Below are 7,649 nucleotides of genomic sequence, written 5' to 3'. Positions count from 1 at the left end.
CTGCCAGTGCCCTGCACACCCAACCCACAGCCACCTGTCCCATTCCCCCCGTGCCCCTCACTCCTGATTTGCAGCCCCTGTCCCCCCTGCTGGTGCCCCTCACTCCCAACTCACAGTCCTCCCCACCCCCTGCCAAGCCTCAGCCCTGCCTGTGTGTGAGACGGGGGTAGGTATGTAGGGCATGGGGGGGCATATTCTCCCCAGATATGTAAGCCCACAACAGGCACTGGACTGGCATGGGCAGTAGCTGCTTCTACAGCCCAGTGGGTAGGACCTGGCATGGGAGGGCAGAGCGGTGTGGGAGACTCATTGCTGCCAATACCACCACCAGGACCCCCACATTAGTTGCACCACCAGCAATGTGAGGAGTGATGGCTGGGTGGTGGGAGGGGGTGCTGCACTGCCCTCACCTCCTCACACTGCCAGCTGCTTGTGTGTCGGGCAGCAGCTCTACCCTGGCGCCATGGCCGGACCGCCACTTCCACTCCCGACAGGCTCCCTGTGCTGCTACTGTCCAACCTCCCCTCCGGGGTACAGCTGCAGCCTGAGAGGAGTGGCAGTGGTGGCAGCCAGCCCATAGCAGTGGGGTAAAGCTGCCACCCAGTGCGTGGCAGTAGGGGGGGAGGGGAGTGTGCCCTCCCATCCATTACTCCTCACACTGCTGGCAGTGTGGCTGGCACAGGGGTGCCAACAGCAGTGGCTGCAGCAATGAGTCTTGCCGCCCCGCTCTGCCCTCCCACACCAGGTCCTACCCACCGAGCTGCGGAGGTGGCTTCTCCCCATACTGGTTGAGCCAGGCTAAATTCTGACCATTGTGGGCACACAAATCTGGGGGGGCATATTCTCCCCTATGTTCCCCCAATGCATTGCCTGTGCCCCCTGCCACATTGTCTATCCCTCCCGCACCCCATAGGCTTAACTGCAGGATCTGCTCTCCATGTTGCCTGGCTGCGACATGTGGCGCCCCCTGCCTGATTACCTTCCTTCCTCTCCTCCCAGCCCCAAGCAGCCTCTTGCAGGCCTGAACTCTGACAGCCTGCAAGCAGAAACATGCAGTTTCTCATGGGTTTTCTTCTTTAAAGGAAAAAAATCTATGTTTTTCCATGGCAAACAGAAAACCCAGATCCTTGTTTATTAGTATGCGCTGCGTTAACTTATGATAAAGCACAAGAAACATCTATTTTTTTCAAAAATGCATACAAGATATGATTCATTTTTAAAGTTTGTTTGCAACCCTTCCATATATTTTTGTGACCCACTTTTGGGTCATGACCCATGAGTTGAGAAATGCTAATTTATTGTGAATTTGACAAGATGGCAGTGGCCACTTAAAAATAAGGTAATCAGAGAGAAGTAGCTTTGTTCATATTCCGTGATCACAGATGAAGACCATATTTTAAGAAGAAATCACAGACATCTGCTTAAAATCTCTGACAATGAGGATGATATGAGCAAAATAGGAACAGAGACACCAGTTGAAACTAATTTACAAGTTGATTCTGGGTGTGACTAGGAAGCTGTCTGTACATTCAAATGCAGACAAGAACATAGACAAATAGGGACTGTAATACAGTAGAACTGGAAGATAGTTGAAATGGCTGAAGAACTGAGAATGTTAGCTTGAGTTTGTAATAGGTGTTATCTTAATGTTATTCGTCTAGTTAGGATTTTATAAAAAAGGGAAGAAATGACAGAGTAAATCTTGGAGAATACACACAGTGTTCTGGAAGTGTAACCTCCCAGGAGACAGTCTGGTGAGGCCAGCAGACACTTTCAGGTAGAAGGAAATGAGCAGGCCAGCCACTGTTACCTCTTACTGTAAATAGAATATAAATTTCTGTGGGTGCCTCTACATGTGTTTTTAATGTGCATTAGCCTTACTGCACTGTAAGCCTTCCTGGAAATGTATCTACACTTGCGCCCTGTTGGGTGCAGATTTGCCCCCAGTGGCAGCTGCCCAGTCTAGGGCTGTTTCTGCCCTGCTCTGCTCCCCTGTGCTGCCAGGCGGAGCTCCAGACTCCACAGGCCCCAGTGTGCATGAGGCTGGGAGAGCTGTGCTGGGTGCAGGAGCAGCTGTTTCCCAGCCCTGCGCACGTGGGCACCTGTCAACAAGTTCACAGACTTGGGAGAGCTGTGGGGCTCCAGGAATAGCTATCTCCTAGCCCCCATACATATGAAAACCTGCCAACATGTGCACGGGGTTGGGAGAGCTGTGGGGCTGCAGGGGCTGCTGTCTGCCATCCCTGTGCACATGTTGATGGGTCTCCATGTGCATGGGGCTGTGAGACAGCTGACCCTGCAGCCCCACAGCTCTCTCAGCCCCATTCACATGTCGATGGGTTCCCACGTGCGTGGAGCTGGGAGATGACTGCCTCTGCAGTGTGGGCACAGCTCCCCCCACATGGGGGCTTAGCTAGCCAGCAGTGCCCCGCCCCCTGGGTGCCCAGGCTGACCAGGAACAAAATTGCTTCCAGTCAGCATCTACTGTGCGGTTAACTTACTAGGTAGTAGCCAACTGCACAGTAGGCTAATTTACTATGCAGTAAATGCTGCACATGTGTAGACAGTGACCCTTTACTGTGCAGTAGATTAGTCTACTGTGCAGTAAAGTGTCTCATGTAGATGTGCCCACTATGTAATAAAGAGTTGTTTCACATTGCAAGCCTCCAGATACTACATCCCCTTTGAATTCCAGGATCAGGTTCTTCAAGGGGAGGAAATCAGTTGGATATTAACATTGCAGACTTCTGTGTACGGTCTCTCAAGGTTTCTGATGTTGCATCTTCAGTTATCTACAAGATAGTAAGTGAGCATCTTCAGTTAAAAAAGAAAGAAAGAAAGACATTCACGGAACTGTGATCCAGTACTTTTCAGAAATAGAAGATTGGGGTTCTTTGTAAGGCTTTGTTTCTCCCTCTCCTCTTATTCCAAATGCAGCATATCTGAATTTTCTCTACCCCCAAATCTTTTAAAGCTGAGAACTCCCTCGTTGGACCAACCAAACAGCACTCTTCACACTCAGGGCTTGATTTATGCACTGAAAAATGCGACCATATGTAAGAAAACTGATTGACTTTCCAAATTTTTCTGGAGGTTGGGGATTTCTAGTGCACAGATGCTGCATAATAAAATGCTGTGCATATCTTAGCTGTCAAAAACTCAAGAAGGAGTGGGAAGAGAGCAAAGGAAGGTCTAGTGAGGATATTCAGGTAGTTGCTTGTAGAACAACTGGTCAGAAGATCTAAGTTGTAATAGATTTCCTATCTTGGCTATAATATAATGCTCTCCTCTGTGCTCTATGCCAAATATATGCTATTTGGCTCCTCCTTCAGCTGAAGTAGGTCCTATTTAAAACATCATCTGCTACAGATAAATTTGCTATGGTTCTCATGCTATGTCCTTTTCTGCATGCAGGAAATGTCACAAGTGCCATGCATTAAAACTGGTTCACGTGAATGACACCCAACATACAGGAATAGTATGTTAATGTTTAATAATGGTCATTGCTCTATATGCACAGTGTTTGGCCCAACTAGGCTGTGATCCTGGGCTGGAGCCTGCAGTACAAATACTTATAGCAATTAATGAATTGTCAATGATTATAGTATATTAACTAGCATCCATAAAATAACTTTTCTTTCAAAAGGCTATCCTAGACTAATCTAAAACATATGGATAAGGCAAGGATTTTTTGGGGGTTGTATCTTTTATTGGATCAACTGCATGTTTGGAATACATTTAGACAAGCTTTCAAATGCAAGACATTCTTCAGTATCACTCTAATGCTACCAAAAAGTGTGGATCAAATTCAGAGACCAGTGGAGCTGCACATTGTTATTCCTGGTTTAAAGTTGTCTGTGTCTCTGTTGGCTTCAGGGTGGAAGACAGCAATTATTTAAAAGATGGTAAACACTGTGGGCCTGTTTCTCTTGTCCTTACCAATAGTATAAATGAATGGTTACTTGATTAAATTCAGTGGAGTTACCTTGGAGCAAAACTAATGTTAGTGAGTGGAGCATCAGGTCACACATTTGAATGAGTAAAACAGGTAAAGCAAGGACCAGGTCCTGATCTCATTTATAATGTTGATTTGAAGAATCAGCCATAGTGGGTTTTTTAATGGCCGTTTGCGGCTGGTAGAATCGGTTGGAGTATTTTTGTTGAGATGCACTGCTTCATTGGAGACAAAGCATGCTTGAGAGGGAAAAAATGTTTGTGTATCTAATGAGCTACATGGTTTAGGATGTGGGCGATCCAGGTCATGATTAGGACACTTTTACCTGTAAGGGAGAGAGACACCCACCCACTCACCCGCACAAATACACACTTTCACAAAGGTATTCTTCTCTCACTCCAAAGTGGAAGAAAAACAAAGTTAAAAACTTTGAAAGAGCCATGAAACAAAATTGTCGTTCTCCAGTTATCTCCAGTTGCCTGGTGATTATAATTTGCTGTGCCAGCTTAATAGAAACCATGGCAAATGGAGAGTTAACTTCTGCAGTGTCACAAGGGCAGAGTTGCATTATCCTGTGACTTCCTGGAAGATACAGTAATGAGTATCTCCCCCATACCACATGCCATCTTTTCCTGTTGACTGGTTTTTCCCAAGAAAAGAGGTTAACTTTGCAGAAAGGAAGGAAAGCATGCAAAGAAGAGGGAGAAGGGGACGTTTTCTCAGGATAGAATATTTTGTTATATAACAAACTAGAGAAGAGAAATATTACTATGTGTTGGAAAGAAAAAAATTCTCTAAGATCAAGATCAAAATCCATTTCTTTGTTTTTTGTTTTTAAATATATTCGTAGTACAGCCTGAGAAACATGAAGCCAGAGACTGAAAATGATATACCAGACGTGGCACTCTGCTACAAATTGCAATTCTAAATGTCATAGGCTGTAAGTCTTTCTCACTTCTCTCATCCTCCTCCCCTTTTTTCTGAAATAAATATTATTCTGTAACACATATTCAAAATAAACAGCTTTGGTTGCCATTTCAGAATAGTACCTTTCCATAGTCTCAAACCAACTAAACAAATGACATCTTTCTCTCTGCCTTTTAGAAATCCAAAAATCTCAAGCTAATCTTTTGTTTCTGATACCCACCAAGTTTTGATTAGGACTTTTTATCTCTTACTGTTATTAGAGACCAGGTCAATGCTGTTCCATTTACACTGTAAGCTTTTACCACTCCATGGATAAGTCAGGAATAATTTTTTATCTTCTTTTTTTCTTTTTCTCTTTTTAATCCCCTCTTAATCATATCATGATGCACCTTTTTCAAATCTATAGTTTTACTGCGTAGGGTTTTTAATCTTTGCAGAACTCCTAACCAGTCATATCCATAAAGAAATGAAAAAAACCCTGGTATTCACATCACTTGATGTGGCTGGTTTTTTGGGCTCTGCAAAGATTAAAAACACAGTAAGACTTGAGAGCATCCTAGAGGGAATATAGAGGTTGCTATTAATACATTCTTTCTTTGAACAGAACTGATTTAAGGGCTTGGAAATAGAAGGAAAATGACTGTTTAAAGCAATAGACAAAATTTGAGATTTTGGAGACATAATGCAAGAGTATTATGGTAAAAAGAAACTGCAAAAGTAATATAAAACAATGCAATAGTTACCATAAATGTTCATTACCTCTTATATACATGTAGATGTATAGATATATGTAGTTAACACAGGAAAAACAGTAGCATTCATTCCTTCTGTGTGATGGGGTAGAACCTCAGCTACATTCACAGGGTGTGTTGAGTAAAGCTGGGTATGAAGCAGTGGTGGTTTGAAACGCTATAAACAACTGGCATTAAGAGAGCTAGGGTGCCATATATGAAAGGATAGTATTGCCCCTGTAGCCACCCTTCTGTCATAAGGAGGGCTGCAAGTGATAAGGAAGGCTTCTGGTTGGCCCACATAAAGGAGGCTGGTATGAGTCCATGGATAGGCTCCTAATGTTCCAGCATGCAGCCACATTGTGAGGGGTGCAGTATCAGGGGTTCCAGACAATGAGAAGGGAGGGGGAATGTGAAGAGGAGCTTGAAGTCATGCAAAAAAAGAAGGTGGGCACAGAGATATACAAAAGCAAAGAGAAATAGGTGGCAGAGAGGCAAAGGCAGAGACAGATTGGGAGGAGTAGGGGAGTGGAGTGGTGCAGTTGTACCCCACCTTTGATTCTTGCTTCAAATTTTAAAACAAACTGCCCAACAATGGGAGCATTATTTCTATTCAGAAAGCACGGAGTCAATAGACTTCACAGCTCATTATAATCTGCCTGATTATACTGGGCTAAACTCTTCATCCTGCAGGTGTTAATGACCCTCTTTCACTTTTTAATCACTTTAATGTTCCACTACTTAAGCTAGGTTTTTGGTTGTAGCTATGTTGGTCTAAGGACACCCTCTCTGTGCCTGACCAAGTGTGACTGCACCCGAAGCTTGCTAAGAACTTTTTTCCAACTATTCAGTTGGTCTAATAAAAGATATCACATCTACCCAAAGAACCTTGACTACTTAAGCTATTATTTCTTTGCAGTTCTGTTATCTGCTAGCTGCTCCTGGTAATATAGCTCCTATTGCACAGCCCTGTAGACTGTTTTTAACTCTAGCTAAAACCATTAATTCAGGCAAACATTAACTCAGGTATGGAAATAACTCTCAGTGAAGCAGCAGATGTGCTGTCAAGATATTTAAGAAGACTTGATTTTGTTTTATGAACCTGATAGAGATGTAGATTTAATTCTAATGACTACAGGGTTAATGAAACAACTTTTGGGTATCTTTGGCCTAGTTTGTTGTGGTTTTAATGCATAATATACTAAATTACAGATAGAAAATTAATGCACATTTCAATAAATTTGAATTTATTTTTGCTTCAATCTTAAACACCATAATATAGCCTTAGACCCCTAGCATATTAGTAAAGCGTCTAGTTTCTTTTCACCTGGAGAAAACTAGCTATTGTGTTCAACGTGATGATGTGCCTCACCATCTATACCCCCCTTGTCAAAGTCCTACATCTGCCCATGGGGAGAGAGGTTAGGAATGGGAAAAAGAAAGGGCTGAAAGAAGGCACTGTTGTGACAAAGGATTCTATTAATAAGGTTTGAATATCTTTTGTTAAGAAAGATGTAAGAGAAGTTTTTGAGCACAAAATGCCCTTCCTGAGCTCTAGGAAATACAAGCCTAAGCTAAATACCAGTTAAAACAATTACTTCTGTTTAACACCATTATGTTAATGAAATTGATCACTAAAAAAGGAAGTGGGCAGTAAACCTGGGAAGCCAAGAGAAGTTACCAGGAGCAGTTACAGACCAGGTTTAAAACAGGGGCAGGCAGTTATTTCGGGTGGAGGGCCGCTTACCCAATTTTGGCTGGCTGTTGAGGTCCACATGGGTAGCCCCGCCCCTTGACAGGAGCCCCGCCCTCTGGTCACCATTTTAGGACCAATGTCCCAGGGCCAGCACCCAGGGAGAGGGGGGAGCTGGCCTGGCTCCATACAGCCCCTGCCAGCTGTGACCCCGTGCTCCGGCCACCCTGCTCTGGGCCCCGCCAGCACTGGCCCCGAGACACTGGTGCAGGCCCCGTCCTCCCGCTGGCTCCCCGCCCACTCAGTCCCAGTGACCCCCAGCCCCACAGTATAGGCAGGGGGC

This window comes from Gavialis gangeticus, unplaced genomic scaffold (genome assembly GCF_001723915.1).
Source record: "Gavialis gangeticus isolate Ggan-Ray unplaced genomic scaffold, GavGan_comp1, whole genome shotgun sequence".
In the NCBI taxonomy this organism is placed as follows: domain Eukaryota; kingdom Metazoa; phylum Chordata; order Crocodylia; family Gavialidae; genus Gavialis; species Gavialis gangeticus.
This window is presented reverse-complemented; position numbering follows the sequence as displayed.